The following is a 24,676-nucleotide window of genomic DNA, read 5'->3' on the forward strand; positions in this document are numbered from 1 at the left end:
CCACGTGTAACCTTTCCGCTCTCCTAGACAAAGTTCATTGATCTTCACGTGTTTAGTGAATGAAATCTTCTGAGCTCTTTCTGTCACACCTCTCGATGATTGGTCGTCAGGATCATCTCGTACCATAAAGCTCTTCAAGTTCTCACACAGTGTGTCGTGTGCAGACAAGGCGTCTTTCTCTAGCGGTACCTTCATACCGTTAGTTACCAGCTCTTCCATAGCGTTCATTTGACGAATTTTTCGCCGACTCTCTTCCTTGTCGAATTTTTCCGACCGTCGTTTCACTTGACATTTCAGCACCTCTCTTCTGTCTGACAATTTTTCATGTCTTCTTTGTACGTCTTGTCGATGTCATCATTGAGCCTTCTCAGCGTGTTTTTGATTTCATTGCGTTGTGTCTCTATGAAGTCAATGTCGTTTCCAACGTTTGTTTTCTTTAATTTTGTTCTTTATCTCAACTTCTTGATATGTTTCGTTAATTTCTCCTCATGGATAGGTGTTTAATTCTTCCAGATGATGACCAGCTTGCAAGTGCTTTAGCATCCCACAAGCAATACAGATGTACTCCCGACAATGGGTACAGAAACACTCTTCATCAGCGCTGGGGTGTTTCTTACACTTCCGTCGTCTCTTCAGCGGAACTTTTCCGGAGAGCACCTCGCTCATGGGCACTACTTTGTGGCTGAAAAGCGGTTTCCAGATAGAGTGGTCCTTATCACACGATTTACACATATATTTTTCACAGTCCTGACAATAGGACACAGCTGGCGGCTTTTCGTCCATCTCACAAACTGTGCATGTTGGACTCGTGGTTTTCACTTCGTCCACAAGATAACTCAGGGGTACGTTTGTTTGTAGCTTTCCCACATCCCCACTGGGTACGGGCGTTCCTTTCCTGCACACAGGACATGTTATAGTTTGTTGGTTGGGCTGAGTTTGAAAGATATGTTCCAGACAGTCTTTGCAGAAGGTGTGAGAGCATGCCAGTAGCTTAGGTTGGCTGAAAAGTGTCAGACATATTGAACACTCCAGATTGTGGCTGCTGATTTGATGAAACGTTGCCATACGGTGGTTGTCAGTCTAATAGCAATAGATACACGTAGAAGTAAACATAAGTGTCAACATTATATTGACAGAATCATCACATGAATATTCGCCAGACAGAAAAGGGAACGTTAACAAGATTAACAAAATAAAGTTTTGGTACTTGAAATTACCGAAGAGTATACTGTATCTCTTCACGCTTTCAAATGTAAATTAAGATTATATTTACTGAGTAACTACACTATATCAGTATAGATATCGATAAAAACAGGTATTCAGTTTTCAAGTGTTATTTACTACGTAATTATATTGTCTTTCCATTTACAATTCTTCAGTGAGTGAACTCACTACTATATCTTACTTCTATACATCATGGTTGTGCTTCAAAACAGAAATTTGTTTCGTTGCATCTTTTCGTATGTGTATTTTGTTTTGGTCAGTTTCAAACCATTTCCGACAACCAAAATGCTATGAACTAACAAGTTTCCTTGGATACCTGTAATTCCTACAAGCTTTAATTTTCGAAGCTTTTTTTTCTTTATGTCTCTCTCTCTCTCTGATTTTTTTTTTTTGATACATCTGCAATCACATTGCACAATTACCGTTAATGGTGCATTCTTAACTGTTTATTTTAGTGAGATGTGTTTTGTGTGCGCTATTCATATTCATTCATTCGTTTTTATTGATTTCAACACGGGAGCACCCATTCATCATAGACTATTTTTCAATAAGTCCTTGCATAATACTCACAACAATGCTCAACTTAAAAACACACACAAATTGAAAAAAAGATACACACAAAACTTTATTCTTAGCGTATTTTCTTTCGTTTTCGATTACAGATATCTTGACGATGTAACATGAAGGGGGGGGGGGGGTTGGTACATTCTAGATGAAAAGATTTTGTGGAAGCATTGTTGATCGCAGAGGGATAACGATCTGAAAGTGGGAACGACTTTCGTTCCCGAACACTGGACCCTCTCTATGTATTTTTCGTCTGACTCCGATTGTTGCAATATTATCCGAGATATTATACGTGTCTTTACACAAAATCACAGCGAAAAATATAATACCACCAATTGTTGCCATGGTTTTTTGCGACTTTAAGCTTAGGGCAGAATCTAATTCCACAGATAAAGACATAAAGACATAAAAAGAAGTCGCTTCGTAAGAGGAGCACAATATCGCGAAAACTGAGTAAAATAAGGCAAAAATTAACACATTTTGTCAGTGTGTTTGTCTGAAAAATATGGCTATGGGCTTTTACACAAATCTGTTTTGTTGAGCAATGCTATCAACGTGTATTCAACTTGATTTATCGGCAGGGTACTACCTTCTTTTTTTTTCATTTTGCGAGAAGATGCTGGTATGTCTCTGAGGGAAGACCAGAGCAAATTGCATATCCCTTATACCAAATATTACCCAATGATATGTCAATGTCACTGAGATGCATACTTTATGGAAAATAAGACTTTCATTGATCCCACGAAGGTCCCATGTCCAACTTTCAGAATATTTTATCCAGCTAGATCATTTCAAAGCTTTCAGTAAAGTAAATGACAGTATTTCTATTTTTCATTTAAACATAAGAAATATGAATTACAATTTTGATAATTTTGTTTACCCATGGCTGATTCGCATCAAACTTCGTGTCCAATTATCGGATTAAGGGAAACATGACTATCACGGAATGTTGTTGTTGTTGTTTTATAGAAAGAAAGAAGAGAGAGAAAAATGGGGCCCTATACAAATAATTTGCCCCAGACAGCACTCAACATAAAACAGACATTATAAATCTTAGAAAAATATAAACAAGATTATCAAATATATATGTATGTACCAAGTCTCCACGAGGGAGCTCATATCGTCTCCACGGGGGAGCTCATATTGTCTCCACAAAGAAGCTAATTAGGTCTCCACGAGGGAGCTCATATGATATTTATGAATACCTCAAAATCTGTCACGGAATGTTGCCTCATCTTTTACTCTCCACGGCTTTAACCTCATTGAAAATAGTAGAAAAGACAGGCTGGATGAAGGAGTAGCCATATATTTAAAGCAAGGATTTGATTATGTTGTTCATGATCATCTTAATCGTAAGAGTGATGCAATTGAATCTCCGGTAATTGAAATTAGAATTTAAGAGAATAAAAAACATTAAGTTAGTTATTATTCATAGGCCTCCAAATCCAAATACCAATGATTTCTTTGATTTTCTACAAGTTATATGGAATACACAATCCTGTTTTCAGAAAGAGAGATTGTTATATAACGAGGGATTTCAATATAGATTCATGTAAATTCAATTGAATTTATTCCCCACAATTTTTTTTAAAGCATTATGTTAACTGGTTCTTTTCTGCCATTTATTGATAGATTAATTCGGGGACCAGTCGCACAGCCACTCTGATAGATAATTCACATGTATTTACTAATGTCATTCCATTAACTTAATCAGGGATTTTTTCTTTACCAGACATATCTGATCATTATCGTATACTTATTTCATCTCCATATAAATCTAGAAATAATAAGGAATTGACAAAAAAATAAGACTCCCAATTAATAATTTGGCTATTTTACAACACAGTTCAAATGCTGCTGACTGTACAAATGTATACACTTCACTAGATGCAAGTACTTCATAATATTATGATAATCTTATGAAAATGTTAATTTATCATTAAGGTAAGAATATTCCGTTTGTAAAAGCGAAATATATCAAAAAAAAGACTTTCATGGGTTTCTAAGTCCTCGTTGCGTTCTATCAATCGAAAACACGACATATATCATATGGATATAATGTAAAAACTGAATATTGTCGCTTTAAATACACTTCTTATAAAAATACACTTGCTGGAATACTTCCAAATGAAATAAGTGAATATCAAAATAAACAGTTAGTTTTGTTTGAACATGAAATTATAAATTCTTGTTAAACTTTTGATATGGCACCTAATTATTCTAATTCTAAGTCATGTATTTCTAATATCAAACGTAATAATGTGCATATTGATAGTACAGGATCAATTGCGAATGTATTTCATTTATAATTTCTCAAATAGGTCATAATTTAGATAAGAACATACATCTCTCAAAAAAGAATTCTGTAACACGTCGTGCTGATGATTGTTTACATTTTTTTTTGTTGGAAATGGTTGAAATGAATGAAGTATAGAATGATATGATATAAAAAGAAAAACCAAATGTCAATCACTCAAACAATCACAAAATAGTTATATACGTCTGTTTGATAGTAGAACTACAGTGAAATTGATACAGTATTGTCGGGCTTATGTGGGGTTAAGATGTCCAATAAACCCAACAAGATTATTACATCAGCATGAACAAAACAAACTGGGAAGAATCAATTCTAAACAAAATGTGATCCTTTGTATGCGTGAAACTACGTGTAGGATTTCGGAATTGAATAGTTGCCATAGTGCATTTTTTTAAATTCTGTATTACGGAATTACAGGAAGAAAAAAAACAGTAGTAGAATATCAAATAGTAGCAGAGGAATTTTAGCACAAATTGATATAAGCATGTTTATCATGTGCTTACCAATTACACTGCATGTCCGGCGTTTGTCTGGCATTTAGGTGAAGGGACTCACAACTTATTGTATCTTGAGCCCCTTTGGATAGGATGTAGGTCTTACCAGTAAGTCCCAAACGGAGAGTCGAGGATAAAAGAAACACCAAAAGAACACCCCTATGCGCATATAGGCCTCTGGTAAAATACTGAGTAGCCTAATTTGATTTTTCATGAGACGTTCCACTAGACCAAAGGTTGTTATTAGACCAACATGACCAAAGGTTTGTCAACTATGTTTGAAAATCGCACGTAGTCACATGTTTATTTATCTTTTAATTACTACTATTTTCAGGTTTATTATCTCAACGTGATTAAATTTATCGTCAAATAAACAAAGACAGGATGTCACTGCTTAAAGCACATGAATTCATCTTTTTGTTTAAAGGTATTAAAATCCTATTTTGTTCTTCATTTCTTCTTCCTCCTCTCAAAACTAACCCCAAATATGATGAATTCTAAGTAATCTCTACCATGCTTCATAAAACCATGTTCTATGAACTCTGCCAGTCCCCAGCCCTCAGGAGCTTCACAACCAATTGGGTTTAGGCCTTATAGATAAAGCCTCAATTGGCTCTATGATAAACTTTCTCACATGTGGAAATAGAACTATTAAGTTCAGAAATTCCCATCCCGGGCAGTGTGTAAAACACAGGTGAACCAAATAATTTTGCCTCATCTTTCCACCACCACGCACACGCACACACACAGACGCAGACAGAGAGACAGAGAGACAGACAGGCACAAACACATAAGTACACACACACCCACTAGTTTGAATCAACCAAACAAAGCTGGATATTAATCTGAATGACAGCAGCAGCAATGCAGCTGGATTTCCACGTTTAAAAGCCAGTTACTACTATGACTTGCTTAGATAAAAATATAATCATAAACAATATTAGTATAAAGTATTTATTCTTTGAAAGCTTCACTTGAACGATATTTGATGCAATTATATTCCCCCACTCATCAAGATAACAAATATATATGGTAAATGATTATTTGTTTTTTCAAGCTCTATTTTCTTCCTTCAACTGCATCTTGCACTCACACCTGCAACCGCACTGCACCCACCTGATCACTTTCTTCCAAGAGAGTTGTGTCGTTGGATAGTCCTTTTCATCCATTTCAAGCTTAATCGCTTACGATGGTGGTCTCCTGCATCCAATGATCTCTGTTATTTACTGAAAAATACTGTACATTTTATTTTATGTTTTGGTGTATGTACACTGTTCAATGCAATCACCCACGTGTATCTGTTAGTGTACTGTTATCAGGTTATCGATTTATTTCACTGCACTTGCTATTCTTTGTCTTTGTACTTTTGAAATTTGTATCTAAATTTTATCTTATTGAATGCAGAAATAAAGCAAATCAAATCAAATCAAATCAAAATCTTGAATACAGACAGAATTGATTTGAGTCTGGACTGTTTAATGAATCTCTTGAGCAGACATTCCTATGAAAATCAAATCGAAAGATTTTTTGTTTTGTTTTTGCATAGCTATAAACACTTTAGAGCAAACATGAAAAACATGACGATGAAACTGATGATAAAACAAATATATTTATTATCATCCAGTCATATGAAACAAAAATCTTATTTCATCCCTCTATTTCTTATCCTCTCTTCCCATCTCTTTCACATATCAAATGGGGAGCTTTAGTTTAAGTTGTTGTTGTTCTTTACGCTATTCTGGTATTTACTCTGTTATTGTTATGGTTTATTGTGTTTAACTGTCTCACTATGGTGTGATTTAATTTTCGGGGACCTGGGTAACACAAACTGTTCTTTTGATTTAGGCTCCCCACTTTGGTTCTAATGACTACTACTTACTTAAGATTTGTTGCAAATGTATAGGTTATTAGAATATATGTTTCAATTATAAAAAGATATTTTTGTATAGTTAAATCATATTAACTCAGTATATTATTTGTGTCTTTGTGAACACAAAGTGGAAATGGATTCAAATCAAATCAAATCGAATCAAACAAACAGTAAAGACATTGCAAAAATACATGCGATACACGTTCAACCAATGAGCAAGGTGTCTTCAATCCATACAAAAATATCTATATCCACGGGTGTTTGTTTTACATAGTTCCTTTTTCTTATTTGCTTGAAGATATTGGCTTCCTGTTAGAATCTTATTCATTTACCAAACAAGGCAAGAGCAAAGATTACCCAAACTTCATATGGACAAACAAAACCGGAAGCAGTACTTTTTAAAAGACCTTCGTAGCCTCCCATGGTCACAAAATTTTATCGAAATGGTTCAAGGAAGTATTGTATAAGGTAAGTGAGTTAAGAAGGAATGATCCTCCAGCCCTTTTGTGATTGAAGGTAGTCATTTGTGATCTAAAGTCTCTACATCATGGATTCGATGTCCTGTCTTGGTTGATGTATTACATGAAATGAGTCTAGCGTCCAGAGAAATGCTCTTGCAGACTACGGGAAAGATTTGGCTGCCATGATTGTTTTCCTTTATTCCTTACCAGCCAAAATAATCCCATCTTTCTTTGAGCCTTCTGTCAATCAGTGCTACGTTGAATACAGTGAAAGCAGTCAAACGGAATAGCAGAAGTTCAACTTCAATAAAATACAGAGATTTGGGAACAAAAGTTAAATCTTTATCGTATAGTGATTTTGGTCTCAACCACATATAGATATCATCTGAGGTGTTGATGCCATCAACTCATAAACTCATCCTGATTTATGCACATACAAGTATGATATATGTCTAATGGGAAGAATTGGGCGAAAGCACCTTACGGTACTTACGTCCAGCATAGCGTCCTTTCATTGTCAAACATGATAATTACAGAAAATTTGGTTGAGCCCCCCCCCCCCACAAAAAAAAGAACAAACAAACAAACAAAGAACACAAAGAAACAAACAATAAAAGCAAAAAAAAATCATTTTTATATTCTCTTCGCGTTCTAATGACGTACTGCCAAGGTTCAATGTCAAGCTCTTTGAGCATTTTGATCCTCTCTTATATTCTTTACTCCACGTTGCATTCGCCTACTTATGTCGGCAGTTGCAATTGTGTTACATTAATTTGTGTTATTGATGTATAATTGATGTATATATCTCTGTATTTGTTACATCCAAACCCAAAAGTTTGGTGCTTTAGTCTAACTCCTCTCACTGGACATAAATATTACTCGTATTTGCACAAATCAAAGGATGAGTTTATGAGTTGATTGCATCAACACCTCAGCTGACTTCTAAATGTGGTTGAGACCAAAATCACTTTAAGATGAAAATTCAAAGTGGAGCTTTAAATTCCCAAATCTCTTTATTTCATGAAAGTTGAACTTTTACTATTCCTTTTGTCTGCTTTTACTGTATAATCAAGTAAATTTAGTATGGTTTCAAAGCATAAGGTCTAAAGTATACACATCGTTTGAAGGATATTTTGCGCTTAAGATATTGTCTGTCCCTCAAAATGCATAAGTTATTTCGCATGTTAAATCACGTTTGCGCTTATAGACATTTAAAATGTCCATACTTTCATATGCTGGGTTCTAGAATTGGGACAATCGAAGTATTATATACTATGATGGTTAAAAAAATGCAATATAAACGTGATAAACTGGCTAAAAGAATCATTGTACTAATTTTGATGTCCCTCGAAGTATATGGGTTTCAGATACGTGCGCGCGTGAACACACACACTCACACACCCATAACGAGACAAAAAAACCTCTCCAAGTTCTCAAAATAAATAAGTAATAATTAGTGATCTCATGAAGTTTTGCCACTACAATTCAAAGATAATACAGGAAAGTAGAAAGTTGCATAATCAACTATTCTAAGCCTGAAGCAACAATAAACATGTAATTTGTATATCCAGAAGAACCAGACCGATATTACAAGTAACTTGTTTAGGTATACATGTTTAATTGCGTTTAGATACATCGAATGAAACCCTGAACTGTTGTGTTTCTTACACAGGGAGGATAGTTTTGGAAACTCTGTCTTATTTAACTTACCACAAACTCAGCTCTCCATGCTACAGAGGCTTCAAAATGCGGCAGCACGCATCATCACACTATCCAAGAAGCACACTCACATCACCCCTATTTTGAGATCACTTCATTGGTTACCAGTCAAAGATCGCATTATTTTTAAGATTTTACTTTTGACTTTTCATTGCATTCAGGGCGCTGCTCCTCAGTATAACATTGACTTACTCCATAATTACATCCCTGTTAGATCTTTACGCTCATCCAACTCCGGTTCTCTGATAATTCCAAGATTCACTACAATATGGGGCACACGTGCCTTTGGCCATGCTGCTCCCACCTTATGGAATAACCTACCTTCAGCCGTTAAAAATTGTTCTTCATCAGACTCCTTTAAAAGCAGTCTAAAAACTCACTTGTTTAAAGCCTCAATTTGATTACTCATTACATGTACTTGATATTTGTATGTCTTTTACTTCGTCACTTTCTCTTCCTTCCGCGCCTAGAGCACTCTGCAGAGTGGATTTGGCGCTATATAAATCATATCAATTATTATTATTATTATTATAGTAGAGAGGGAAAAGAAGAAAATGGCAAATCATTGTTTGTAATGCGGTGTGATAGATGGATGATCTGATTTCTCAGTCCTATAGGCAGCGTTTATCATCTTTCCCATGTTTGGTCTTACAGTGAAGGGGGATCAATCATGAAGTATTGACATTTCGTTTATGCCAAAAACAGATAAAGAAACAAAAAAATACACAGAATTAATGTACATGCACTGTAAATCTAAAACATATCATCGTTCATTTGCAAACGAAATATCGGTACACAGAAACTCTCGTTATGTCTTGAGTAATACTAATCATAATAATTAAGAATAATTGTTTTGGATATAAACTCCAAATTTTATTGTCCGAAAATGGAAATTATTTTTGCCCAGTTGATCGTGGGCCCGACAGCCACTGAGCAGCGCCAGATCGACGTTGCTCTAACCTTTTCAACTGTTGAATGGCAAACAAGGTAGCAGCAACTCCCATCTTTAAACGTCTTTTGGTATGACGCGGCCGGGGTTCGAACCCACGACCTCCCGATTGTGAGGCAGCCGCTCTACTTACTGAGCCAACACATCGGTACATCCGATGTATAGATAATAATCTTACCGTGATGTAAAGCGACGTGTACAATACTGTAAAGATGCCAATCTTAAATATGAACAGAGTGAATGCTTTCTTCCACCTGGAATAAATAACGTGATGTAAATGATAAAAAAACACAACACATTACGTGTACTAGAATATTTTGATAGAATGAGCGAAATATTTCAAAGATAAAAATTCAAAGCCATTTAAATCAATCTAGATATGACTACTCAGTGAATGGGTGAAATGAAATGGTCCTACAGACGCACCATGCCGGTTCAGTTATTGGATAAATCAGATGACATGTAATGAAACATATATTTGATGCTATGCTACGAATAACTTTCAAGGCATTTCAGTTAACTTCACTTATCTTAGTGTTGTTACTACATAGTTACTCGCTTACCCTGTTTAAAGGGGATGGCTAGTAACCGATCAGTGGGAATCAGTGGGAATGCTGAGGGATGATTTTTCAATCCTTGTGGGATTTATTTAAGAGTACATTATATATCTACTGTTGTGTGAAAATTATTTGCTTCAGAACGGTCTCATATTCAAGTAAAGTGCAGATTAATGCCCCGTCACTGACCAGGGACGCTTACCTGGAAACATTAAACTGCACATTACTTGAATATGAGACCATTCTGAGGCAAATAATTTTCACGCAAGAATAGATATATAATGTACTCTTAAATGAACCCCACAAGGATTGGAACAATCATCCTCCAGCATTCCCACTGATTCCCACTGATCAGTTACTAGCCATCCCCTTTAATACACCATACGATCAGAGATCTGCAGTTCAAACTCCTCCTTTACAGTTATGATGTTTGAGTATTGTCAGACACATTTTCTTATGTCAGAATATTCTGAACCTCCAGTGTCAGGTCCATTATATTAACGCAGTCAAGTAATTGTTTTCATTCGAAGAAAGAAATTGTTCATCCATTTCAGTGCTGAATCTGTTTACACAAAACACGCAGTCAGCAACGCATTAGTGTTCGCTGGATGTTTAAAGGACAAGTTCACCTTCATAAACATAAGGATTGAGAAAATGCAACAATATTAGTAGAACACATGAGTGAAAGTTTGAGGAAAATTGGACAATCGATGCAAAAGTTATGAATTTTTTAAATTTTTGTGTTGGAACCGCTGGATGAGGAGACTACTACAGCTTTTGAGTCATATGCGTACAACAGTATAAAGAAAATATAAAAGAAAATTCAACATATTTTCACTTTTTTTCGCATAATAAAAGAGCAATTGACTTGCCTCTTTCTAAAGGCAGGGGGAATAATATTACCCATAACATTTATCGGTAACGAGTCAGGGGAATGTGTACTTTTTTCAAAAGATGGAATTTTGTGAAATTCTCTTTATATTTTCCTTATATTGTTGTACGCATGTAACATCTAAGTTATTCATACACTGCAGTAGTTTTCTCATCCAGCGGGTACTGCACAAAAACTTCAAAAATTCATAACTTTTGAACGGATTGTCTGATTTTCCTCAAACTTTCAATGATGTGTTCTACTAATATTGCTACATTCTCTCAATCCTTATGTTTATGAAGGTGAACTTGTCCTTTAACTTGGAATGAGACTGGATGAACTGGAGGGCAAAAAAAAAAATCATTTGTTTTTAACTGAGCTAGATCGCGTCACAGACAAAGGGAAGCTGAAGATTATATTATGCTCGCATTACTCGCCCTATAAAAGAGGGCGCTCTCGGGTTCCAAGTTCATTCTGGTGAATGGTTTCTCCAAGTCACGTCTTGTCACCTCTGTAGTTACGATATTTCATAATTTGCATTTATAACTCATCACGGCATAGCAGCATTCACAACACATTAGAGAAAAAAGGACCACAGCAAGAATATTGTAATGTTAAAAGCAATGACAGGAGGTGACATCGGAGCCCCTGATTCATCGATTGTGACTTTTGGAATGGTCAAACGATTTATAGAATAAGTTTTATATATGGAAAACTACAGACATACATTATCAATATGCTTGGATACCCATTTATATGAAGGCCTACTACGGAAATAACGCATGCACGCCACTCCATTCAGTGATACCCCCCCCCAAAAAAAAAAAAACAAAAACTATTGCTACTCTGGTACTTAAGAATGGACGGAGTCTTTAGTGAGTCCCGGAAGTATACAATGTCGTTCAGCGGTATGTTGTGTGAACAGCAATACTATCGTAAAGCTACCAGTGTTACAGAATCATTGCTGCTGGAAGTGTTAACCATCCATAATTATTTAGAATATTTGTAGTTTTCGACGCTCATACGGTCCTTTTATAAATGTGTGGAAATTCATGTCAGTAGGCGTATCATAATGTGCTGCCCATTATTACATGCAGACTTCACATACGGTGTTAACTATTCCAGGGCATACTAGTATTCCACCAAAGAATCCATTGTTATTTTGGTAAAGTGCTATACTGCATTACAAAATCAAATATGTATCAAATATGTATAGTCTATCTGGAGTGCAGAAAGCTATCTCACCACTCTCAAACTCTTGTAGATAGTACCAATTCATTCCTTCTGCTTCTTGTATTTTGAAATCAGTGACGACAGTATGCATGTGCTCCAAATCGCTCGTGTATCGATCGATATTCACGAATCCCTCTTCGTACTTCACCCGGGCTACAATGACCGAATCATCTCGACAAACAGCTGGGAAGGAAGCCATGTTCTCCTTTTCCTGCAACCGGGCAGACTCTTTACTCTTCTCATCAAGGCAGATAACATTTGATAAATCTGTCACTATCAGTTTCCCCACGGATTGAAAGGAGAATAATTGGAAGGGTGAACATTCATCACACACTATTTCCCTGACTGCCTTACCACCCTGTGGGGTAAATACCTGGATCTTGTTGGGTTTCTTATGACCCACGTAGATATTGTCATCTCTATCCACAGTGAGACCGCCACGCCCTCCTTCATCAAAACTCATCGTCTCGAATGTGACGTCAAGCTTCTCCCACTGTGAAGTGTATAGTGACACATCGCTTTCAGTATCACGTACAACGCTTCGGCCATCAGACAGGAATCCAATTTTACTGACACTGACATCCTGCAACACGGTCTGATGTAACTTGCCATCAGGGGAGTAGAGATGGATTCCGCCTATAAACGAACCCACCGCCATCTTACCATCTGGTGCACGAGTGATACCGCTCATGCTGTCTTCGCCAGGGAGCTCTACAACATCCCATTTATAATCTTGCAAGTGTCCCAGATAAAGTTCATTGACGTTCACGTATCTACAGAACGAAACTTTCCGAGCTTCTCCTGTAACACAACTCGGTGACTGGTAGTCAGGATCACTTCGTCCCAGAAAGCTTTTCAAGTTCTCACACAGTGTGTCGTGTGCAATCAAGGCGTCTTTCTCTAGTGGTACCTTCATACCATTAGTTACCAGCTCTTCCAAATCTTTCATTTGACGAATTGTATGCCAACTCTCCTCTTCCATGATCTGTAATTCCGTGTCGAATGATTCAAACCATCGTTTCACTTGGCATTTCAAAGCCTCTCTTCTGTCAAATAGTAACTTCATGTATTCTTCGTACGTTTTGTCGATGTCCTCATTGAGCCCTTTTAGCATATTTCTTATTTCAATGCGTTGTGTTTCTATGAAGTCGATACGTTTTCCGACGTTTATTTTCTTTGATTTTGTTCTTTCTCTCAACTCCTTGATATTTATCACCAATTTCTCCTCATGGATGGCTGCCTCTTCCAGATGATGACCAGCTTGCAGGTGCTTTAGCATCCCACACGGTATGCAACTGTACTCCCGACAATGGGTGCAGAAACACTGTGCATCAGCGCTGGGGTGTTTCTTGCACTTCCGTCGCCTTTTAAGCGGAACTTTTCCGGTGAGCACCTCGCTCATGGGTACTACTTCATGGTTGGAGAGTGGTTTCCAGTTACAGTGTCCTTTCTGACATGATTTACACATATATTTTTCACAGTCCTGACAGTAAGACACAGCTGGCGGCTTTTCGTCCATCTCACAAACTGTACAGGTTGGACTTTTGGTTTTCACTTCGTCCGCTAGAGAACTCAATGGTACGTTTGTTTGCAACTTACTCACATCACCACTGGGTACGGGTGTTCCTTCCCTGCACACAGGACATGTTATAGTTTCTTGGTCGGGCTGGGTTTGAAAGATACGTCCAAGACAGTCTTTGCAGAAGGTGTGAGAGCATGCCAGTGATTTAGGTTGGTTGAAAAGTGTCAGGCAGATAGGACACTCCAGATTCTGGCTGCTGATTTGATGAAACGTTGCCATAGTGTCTGTCTGTCTACAGGCAAAAGAATCACATAACGGTAACACATCAACAAGGACTTGTCGAAAAAAAAAATACATGTATCAGTATTGATAGACAAATAAAGAAAATGGGAGGCATGTCGAGAAACTAGTAGTTGACACACTCCCGCCAAAGAGCAAAAAGAGAAAGAATATTGACAGAGCGGTGAAAGAGTGGTGCTCTCAACCAACGTACTTGTTACTCCTCTTTCTGAAGCAAATGTTCTCTTTTAGGTCATGAAATCTCCTCAGTAGATTCTTTGAGGAATAAAGCAATTACATCCTTTATACCAAAGTCCTCAAAGAAAGAGAACAAGGAAGAAGAGACAGAAATTGCTATTAAGCACTGAAACGTCCAAAGATGTAACTCTATTGACAATTTTCCCCACACAATTTAAAAATATGTGCTATCTGACATTGGCTACGTGTAGTGTACAAATTATTAACAGCCTTGCGTTTATAATCTTCCTAATTTTTCCACTGTCATGTTAAAAACCTTGCAGGACCTATTTAGCGTGAAATTGCATTTGAGGAAAGAAAATGTGTGTAACAGCATCGTTTAAACTAAGTTTGTTCTTTACCTGCAGACGCTATGATCGAGTTCCAAATATTCTACAAGCATGAATAGACACCTCTCGCGTGCTTCAGTCTAAGTTATGAAAATAAAGTGATTTAGCAGGTCGCACTGTTAACACAATAAAAGAAAACAAAAAGGAAGTCCTAAAGAGTTTTGAATATTATTGTGCCAAGTTCTACTCGTGTCTCATAATTCGCTAACCTCTTATCCTTTTTTTTGCATAGATTTGCATTTTTTTTTTTTTGCATATTGCATGAGGTTCCTACGCCCACCTTCAGAGAGCGAACAGAGCTTAATAGTATTCTATCTTTTAAGATATGTATACATAATTTTCTCAAGCGCTCGCTCGCTTCGCTCGCTCGCGAAAATAGGCCTAGTAATTTCGACATAAGACACGGTCCACGCGTTGACAATGTCAAATGATATAGGCTTACATGTATTCATGCTATGACGCGCGCAACTCTGGACCGGCATGGTTCCCCAATGAAAGTATTTGGGGGCAAACATAACATTCTGCTCCTCCCCCTCATTCCCGAGATGTGGAAATTTTCTTGCCTTTTTGATACAAAAATGTCTAAATATTTCACCCAAAGATGGCTGAATTCTAATTTTCAAAATAAAAAATCTCCCTAACAGAAAGGGGGATAGGCCTACCCCCTTTCATACCCCCCCCCCCCCCCGTTCGGTAAACGTCCTTTCTACTTAATACACTTTTAGATGTTTCAAGTAAAGTGTGCACCAGGTCTGTCACTTCGGTAAAAAAAAATGCAAAAGTGGGCGGATGGGAGGAGATAACCGGTTATGGCTTGTCATCGTGATTGTACGTGATGGTGACTATTGCCAATCATCCCCCACTCCTCGGTACGGATTTCCGCCGTCACGGCTCCGAAGTACATTAATTAGGCATTCTCATGAGATCACAACCTGATGTGTAATGTGTTCAGCCTGTAGGAAGGTGAGATGATCAAAACTAGGGCCAATGGCATGGATGTTGTTCACAGGACAAAAGAATGGAAGCGATTCCTCTCCTACGAATGGCTGTTTTTGTTTAATGAAGTATACTATCCACGAAGGGTTCACAGAAGTGCATTTATAAATGAGGTAAACAACAAGCAAATGTAGAATTTATAGAAAAAGAAAGAAGCAGTAGATATAACCAAGGAAACAACCATGTCACTGCAATGGACGAAGATGCATAACAAGAAATGACAAAATATAATGAGCATGCATATAACAGTGTGACAGGTTAACTGGAATTGTTTCTGTACCACGTTACGAAATTAGTGGGATAATATTGTGGGGCTAAAACTAAAGGCAGCTGAAATCTGGCAAATGCGCTTATTTGACATTTTGATTTCATAAAACGTTGTCATGGATCTTTTTGTTCCATTGATACGCACAAACATGTAGCATTAAAATGTCAAATATTAGAGCCGACCGGCGTGTTAACAGAGAAACCAGGTAACATACACTAGTGAATAACGTTTATTGTGCTCACCAAGTATGCTCAGGGAGGTGACATCTCCTATGCTTTACTTCCACTTGCAATATTGCTGATGCAGTTCATTAAAAAAAAACAGGTGATCAAAACTTATTGCATGTTAAGCCTCTAATAGGCGGGTGCATGTCAAAATTCGAATGAATAAATAAATTATGGTCTTACCGATGTGAGCCCAAAGGAGTGATGTGAATTGAGAAGACACCGACATAATACAGGCATAAACATTTAATATGGCCTGCATGGTTATTGTTTGTCTTAGGCGTCTCAGATCAAAGGTTCTATGAGCCAAAGGTTGTTGTATATATGGGTTACTGCACGTAGACACATGGCTGTACATATCTTTAATTTCTCTCTTTTTATACTTCTCAGTGGGGAATGAAAACACTGTTCTACCAGACGTGAAACTCATCATAGATTCATTATGGTAGACCCGGTTCCACAATTATTATTATTCATTTTAGGAAAGAAAAATGAAAACAAAGATGATTGCTATGGGATGATCAATACTGAAGATAATAATGATCAACGACAAGCTAATACTTCAACTGAGAGGAAGAATCACAATTTTTATTGAAATGCCACAATCTACGACAAATGTAAAGAAACATAATGAGTTTTTAAATAAAAGACAGGTAAAGAAATCTGTATCAATAAGTCGAAGTCTGAACATTTTGACCTGTGCGAACAACGTAGAACATACACTATGGATACACGTAATCATTTACTCACTTTGATAGATAACCGCCATCAGAGGTTTACGCTGGCGTTTTCGAATAAACTTCGCAAACGATGAATGGTCACTAGTTTCAGTATGTTGTTCAGGGCGTCACCGACCCCTTCCACTGCTCCCGAGTACCTTCAGTGGCCATTTCTCGTATCGTTGTTTATGGGATGATTTCTTTCGTTAGGGTTCCTGTTTTAGCATTGCCGTTTTTTGTTCATTGTTGCTTAACGTGCAGATTGACCTGTTTGCACTGGGTTGTATTGCATGCTTACAGGTCTCATCGCTAAAATTCTCCCATTGGGCACCCAATGTCCTCTTGACTTTTTAAAAGCTGCTTATGAAAACGATAATTGCAACATTTTCTGCATACACATCAAAATATTTTTCCTGAGATCCTCTAGTCATTCTTTGGTTAATATCACTATTATACAAAGAGTAAACGTTGACAAGTAACCATTGAATTTAGTTTATACAATACACGTGTACTAGATTTTCAGAAACTCGGAAGTCACTGTAAATACATTACGCAGCAGAATTATTCATTTCAACGTGTAAACACAGAGAATGTTTCTCTTCACTGAGTTTTCATAATAACCATGCTAGAATGATGTAACCCACTCACCTTGTTTCGAAAGTATAATTCAGCCATTTGATGTATTTCATGACGCAATAATTCTGACAGTTATATCCACTTTTCTTTTCTGAGCATGTATACTTGTTGACGAATATATTCTGTATCTATTATTATGTCATTTCCATTGAATCTATGTAATGTCGAATTTCGCTTTAAAGTCTCTTACATGCATGACCTTCACAATGTGTTCATTTCACTTAGCATTCGCCTTGTACATGACAGGGAGGGATGAGTTAAATCTTTGAAGATTACTGTGATCGTGCTAAAGCTACGTATGAGTTATTTGACGAAAATACAATAACGAAGTTCTTGATACAGAGAGGTTAAAATACAACATGGAAAGAAATACTTCTTAACATCAAAAGAGGTGAGATGAAATATTTTTAGTCGCCTCTCTATGGCATCTAAAAAAGCACTTGCACATTAATTATGAAATCTATGTTTCTCTTTCTCTTTGTCAGTCTCTCCTTTTCCCTCTCTCTCATTAGTTATATTTATATATGTATATATATATATATATATATATATATATATATATATATATGTATACCATTTTCTTTGCTCAAAGTTTTCGCTATATATATATATCTATATCTATATCATATATATATATATATATATCATATATATTTATATATCTATGATTATATATAGTAAAATACATTATAGTTCATATTTATATAATTTATATGTATAATCATACATAGTAAAATATATAATGTAACCGTAATTGACACTACATTGTGGCAATGCCTTTCTGAGTCATGACCTTCCGGAATTTATATCTAATGTTTGCATAAATAATTCAAACTCCTTTTTCATTCACAAATAAGAATCTTATGAAGGCAAGCATTGCAACACACAAACACACACACTCACACACACTCACATCCACACCCTTACACACACACACACACACACAAATAAAAGTGCAAGGAAGCAGAATATTAATATCCATTGAATGGCCAGCGATTTAGTTTGCATTCAAGATGTTGTTAAAACATATACAGAGCAGTAACAGCGTGCATTTATCGCATAGGCCTGCTCATAAGCATGACATACCATATTTTCTTTGTACCTTTTCAAACAACAGGTGACATTCCTGTTTGGACATCGCTGGATTCCACTGAAGAATAGCAAGCATACATATCATATCACATGCAAGAGAACAGATGGAGCAGATAAAGGAAACAAGATATTGACATAACGGTTCGATGAGTTTAAGCTCACATTCTAAAAATCCAAACCAACGAGGGGGAAAAAGAGTGAAGTAGACCAAGGAGGTTTGAGAAATGGAGTAACAACAGTCTCATTCCCTTTGATCCCATGTTTCATGCCGCCACTCAGAAATATTTGAAATATGTGCTAAACTGGAGCTGCCTCACAGATAAGAAGACAATTGATTCATGTGGCATTGCATCATGACTCGTCACTCACAAAGGGAGATAATGTCTTTATGATCGTAATTGCTTTTCGCCGTCCCTTCCTAGAAAACAAGCGAAACTTTAATCGTACAGGGACGGGGATGTGTGAATAAAGATTGTACAAAAATTGATGAAACGAAAATCAAAATTACTCGTTTTTACATGACTTTACACTAATCTAACATATAAATGAATAAAGAACTGTACCCGAAAATTATACCATATCAGTTTCATTTGTCGGAGGCAATCGGAAAGATGATACAATCGGCTTTGTAGTGAGAGTACAGTTTCAAATATTTTCATGACATACAGCTCATGTTCACATTTTTGCACACAATCTTGGACGGGCGTTATCATTAAGAGAACATTCATTCTATTTGACAAATAAACAAGCAGAATATAGACGATATAATGTTAGAGTTTAAAATGAATCTTCAGATTGCTCAAAAAGACGGCGGCATGGAACCCTGATCATCAAAGGCACAAGTGCACCTGCGGAATTCTTTTGTGCATCGATAGAAAAATGACAGCAGGAACTCAATCTCTTAAACTTACTTGAGTATAGGAAGGAACAGTGCCTGTAGTAAATAAAGAAACCTCACATGGTTCATAACAATTACATTATTTTCTTAACGTTAATGTAAAGAAATTATACAACGAGGTTTTATTTTGATGTGAACACCTATGATAATTTTAATAGAAAAATACAATATCATTATGATAAAAATTCTCCATTGGTTAGGTTTAAAAAGAATAATAAACATGGGAAGAGGCCTTGGATAACAAAATCGATATTACGTTCAATACATACAAGAAACAGGCTTTATAAGATTTATATAAATGATCTTACTGATTTTAATCTGATAAAATTTAAGATATACCGAAATAAATTAACAACTGTTATAAAAGATTCACGAAAAGTATTTTATTCTGATAAGTTGAACCAAGTAAAATCAAATATGAAAGCCACATGAAAAATTATAAATGATTTAGTTGGGAAGAAAGAACAACAATTACCAAAAACAGACTTTAAATTAAACGATTGTATTATTGATCAGGGAGATGTAGCAGATGTATTTAATACCTCTTTTTTGGTTAATGTTGGTCCTAATCTGGCAAATACATTTGATGATGTAAATGTGGATTTTTTTTGAAATTTTTGCCAAAACCTATTTCCTCATCGTTATTTTTAAACCCTACAAATCCCACAGAAATCATTGATATCACGAAAAAGTTTAATTTCTAGCCAAGCAAGTGGATGTGATAGAATAAGCACATTAGTACTTAAACAAATCATATATCAAATTGCTGATCCACTTACTCACATATTTAACCTTTCCATATTGTCTGGAAAATGTCCCAATTTTTAAAAAATTGCTAAGGTTAACCCAGTGTTTAAGAAAGATGATCCTTGTCAAAATAGTAATTATAGACCAATTTCTATTCTTCCTAGTATTTCCAAAATTCTTGAAAAAATTATATATGATAGGTTTTATAAATTTTTGAATAATCATGCAGTTTTGAATTTACATCAATATGGTTTCCGAAAGAATTACTCTACAGATTTGGCTTTGGTCCAGTTTTATGATCAAATTACAAATGCAATGGCAAATAGAAAACATGTTATAGGAGTTTTTATGGATTTATCTAAGGCGTTTGATACGTTACAACATGATATTTTACTTAACAAGTTACAGCTTTATGGTGTTCTGGTGGCACTATGGCACTCTGGTGGTTTAGGGATTATTTATCTTGTAGACAGCAATATGTTGTACATAATGACATGTCGTCAAATTTTTTACGGATAAAATGTGGTGTGCCCCATGGCTCAATATCAGGTCCCCTTCTCTTTTTGTTATATATCAAATATATTGTTTAATTCGTCGTTTATATTATCATTTATATTATATGCCGACGACACGAATATTTTTTATTCCCAGGATAATATAGAAACGTTAGCATCCACACTTAATGCAGTTACCAAATGTATCAAACTGGTTTAAGAATAATAAATTATCACTTAATATTGATAAAACAAATTATATTCATTTTAAATATATGAAAACTCACACAGATGATTTCGTAAATAATATCAGGATTGATAATGTACTTCTTGGACGTAAAAGTTCTATTAAGGTTTAGGCATATTTATTGATGAAAACCTAACCTGGAATGATCATATAAGTTATGTTACAACCTGTATTTCTAGAAATGTAGGTGTTCTTTCAAAGATGAAAAGTTATCTTCCAGAACATACTCTTTTTATGCTTTACAATTCTTGAATCCTACCATATATCATGTATTGCAATCTAGTGTGGGCTACAAGTTCAAAAACTAAACTAAACTCTATTTATTTATTTATTACAAAGAAAGCCATTCGCATCTGCACTGGATCACAATACTTAGCCCACACCAGTCCACTTTTTTATCAGTTAAAAACACTGAATATATTTGATATAAACACCTTTCATTCTTGCTTTTTATGTTTAAGTATTTGAACAACTTACTTCCAAACATTTTCATGATTTCTTTAAACTGAATTATACTGTTCATTCATATGCCACTCGTGATTCGCAAAATTTTCATGTAGTAAATCCCGAATTATTAATTGCACAAAAATCTATAAGACATAATGGACCAAATCTTTGGAACACACTTCCAGATTATGTTAAATCATGTAAAACTTTATATTCTTTCAAGGCTAGATTGAAAAATACATTACTGTCAGATTACAATCTATGAACAAAGCATCTGGATGTATATTTGGTTTTGTTTGATCACATTTCTTTTCCTGTAAATTGGATTTAAAATTACAACAAATATACGCAATGTTTCTGTGTCTATCATTTCATTTCATTCCCATTATCTTCAGCATCACCACCATCATTTTCATCTTCGTTATCACATTTTTCATCATCATTACCCTGTCATCATCATCATACATCATCATTGTCACCATCATCATATTTCACTTTACTCTTATTCGTATCTATGCACTAGAATATAAAAACATAATGTATTTACAGAGTATTATATTTTGTAGTATTTCTCCATTCCGCACACAATATAATTTTTTTTGTGTATTATGTAGATAGGTACCTGGGCTGCCACATGTTCAAGCTTTTGCTTATAGTGGCAGTCCTTCTTCCGCATAATTTTTCAGATAATTATTTGGAAACTTGGTAATACGAGTTATATTTCGTTAACGAAATTAATTTACACATCGATTTTCCTTCTTTGAATCATGTACATTGTAATCTGCTTACTGATATTCTATGTGATATTACTGAAAAGAATCTTGATTTATGTATGAAATTGTGTTGGAAGAAAAATGAATCAAACAAACAAACATACAATACTTCATTTTTATCAAGGAGCTTACAAATATGGAAAGACTTCTGAGGGAGATTCGATAAGAGCGAGGATCATTATCAAAAATGCTTTCATGTGTTAACTGCATGGGAGGAAGGAAAATTGATATAAAAAAAATAGAAGATTTGATGATCTATTTGTAACATTTCCATAGTGAAAACAATGCAAAAATACATGTACATGTCAACTATATCTCTAAATCTCTAAATCTCTCTTTCTTTTACCGAACCAGCTGTTTACATTTAACCAATGATATTACTTTTTAAGTTCCAGTTGAAGAACGTGATCATAACTTCTTTCCTGTCTATTACTCAGCGAAATTCATACCTTGTTATGTTTTTTTGTTATTGTTCCATATTCCACATTTCAACAAATACATAAAAGATAAACATCACAATACAAAAGCCTGGATGAATTGTCAAGTACAGCTTATAAGACAATAAAACATGTGAAATATGAGGAATCTACATAGAAGCATTGCTTGTAGGGTGTAGATTCCCAGATGAGGATGTGACATTATTTCTTACTTGATATATGTAATTAAAGGAATGAAAATTTGTGAATTGGAGAAATATAAAAGTAAAAAGAAAAAGAAAAAACAAAGAAAACAATGTCCGCGGCACAAGACTTCTTGAGAGTTGCGTGATCACCCGAGCGAGGTACAAGTCAGATGCAGTGTACAATAGCAGAGATACCAAATGTGTACAGAGAAAGTTCGGGAGATAATACAGAAATCACGAGCGAGGCACATGTTACATAATCGATAATGTCAGTAATGTGAAGTATGAGCAGAGAATGTCGAGGAGGATTGAAGAATAGCTATAGATATGAATTCAGAAAAACTAGTTAAGTTTATGCTTAAATGAATAAAGAGACTGAGATTGGATTATTTCTCTATCCAACTCATTCCAAAATTTAGGTCCTGTAGTGGTTATTGTTTTTAAAGCAGATACGGTCCGTACAGGAGAAAGATGAAAAGAATCTTTTTGTCTAGTAAGGTAAGAATGAACTGCAGTATTTTTGACAAACATCGAAGAAAACACATCAGGGAGACCACCTGAGTTTAATTGATCATAAATGACCCGATATTGAAATGATATAAATCCTGGATCTTAGATGTTCTACTGGAAAAGAATAAGACATTAGTGTGTTCCAAAAATGTGGCGAAGTTAATTATCCGTATAGCTCTTTTCTGTATCAATAGTAAAGAATTACGTCTAGTTGTACAGCAGTTTACCCATGCCAGGATTCCATAACCTGTCCCTAAGGCAAAAATAGAGTAGAATACAATGAATGCAGAACATGTTTAGGAAAATACTGCTTTAACTTATACATAACACCTACATTTTTTGATAGTAATTTACGCAAAGAATCAACATGAACTTTCCATGTCAACTTACAATCAATATAAAGACCAAGGAATTTTATATATTCCACCTGGTTCAATTCCACGTCGTTTACGACCAACTTACCAGGTAAAATATCGATTATATTGCTAAAGACCATAAATTTTGTCTTGGTCAAATTCAGTGACAATTTATTAGCCTGAATCCACTTAGATACTGATTTTAATTCATTATTAATGGTATTTAGTAAAACATGAGGGTTTCGATTTAAATAAAAAATGCTGGTGTCATCGGCAAAAAGTAGAAAATAGAGCAGAGAGGACGAACTGCGAAAGTCATTCATATAAAGAATAAACGATAAAGGACCTAAAAGGGATCCTTGCGGTACCCCACAAGTTATAGGCTGTGAGCTGGACACATGGCCATTCAAACTAACAAATTGAGTTCTTCCAGTAAGGTAACTTCTAAACCACTCCAAGGCCCTTCCACGAATCCCACAGTGTTGTAATTTGTATAATAATATTTCATGGTTGATTGTGTCAAAGGCCTTGGAGTAGTCAAGAAAGATACCTACTGTGTGACACTTGGCATCGATCGCTTTAATAATTTTCTCTATCATTAGTAAAATAGCATGAATTGTCGAATGCTTTTTACGAAATCCAAATCGATTATCATCTATTACATTACAGTCGTTTCATAGAATACGCAATCTTTTCAAGTAATTTAGAAAGAGAAGTTAATAACGATATTGGTCGATAATTTCCCAGTTCGTCCTCTCGACCCTTTTTATATATCGGGATAACTTTAGTGATTTTCATCCTAGTAGGCACTACACCGTTCAGTAATGACAAATTAAATATATGGGCGAGAGGTACAAACCCTAACTCAAACTCCTAATCCTTAACCTAACCGTCACCCTAATCTTTACTGTCACCTTACCACTAACCCTTAACTAACCCTCACTCAAACTCCTAACCCTTAACCTAACCGTCATCCTAATCTTTACTGTCACCTTACCAC

The sequence above is a fragment of the Diadema antillarum genome, unplaced genomic scaffold (assembly GCF_040938485.1).
Source record: "Diadema antillarum isolate AM-2024a unplaced genomic scaffold, OU_Dant_1.0 seq00000719_RagTag, whole genome shotgun sequence".
Classification (NCBI taxonomy): domain Eukaryota; kingdom Metazoa; phylum Echinodermata; class Echinoidea; order Diadematoida; family Diadematidae; genus Diadema; species Diadema antillarum.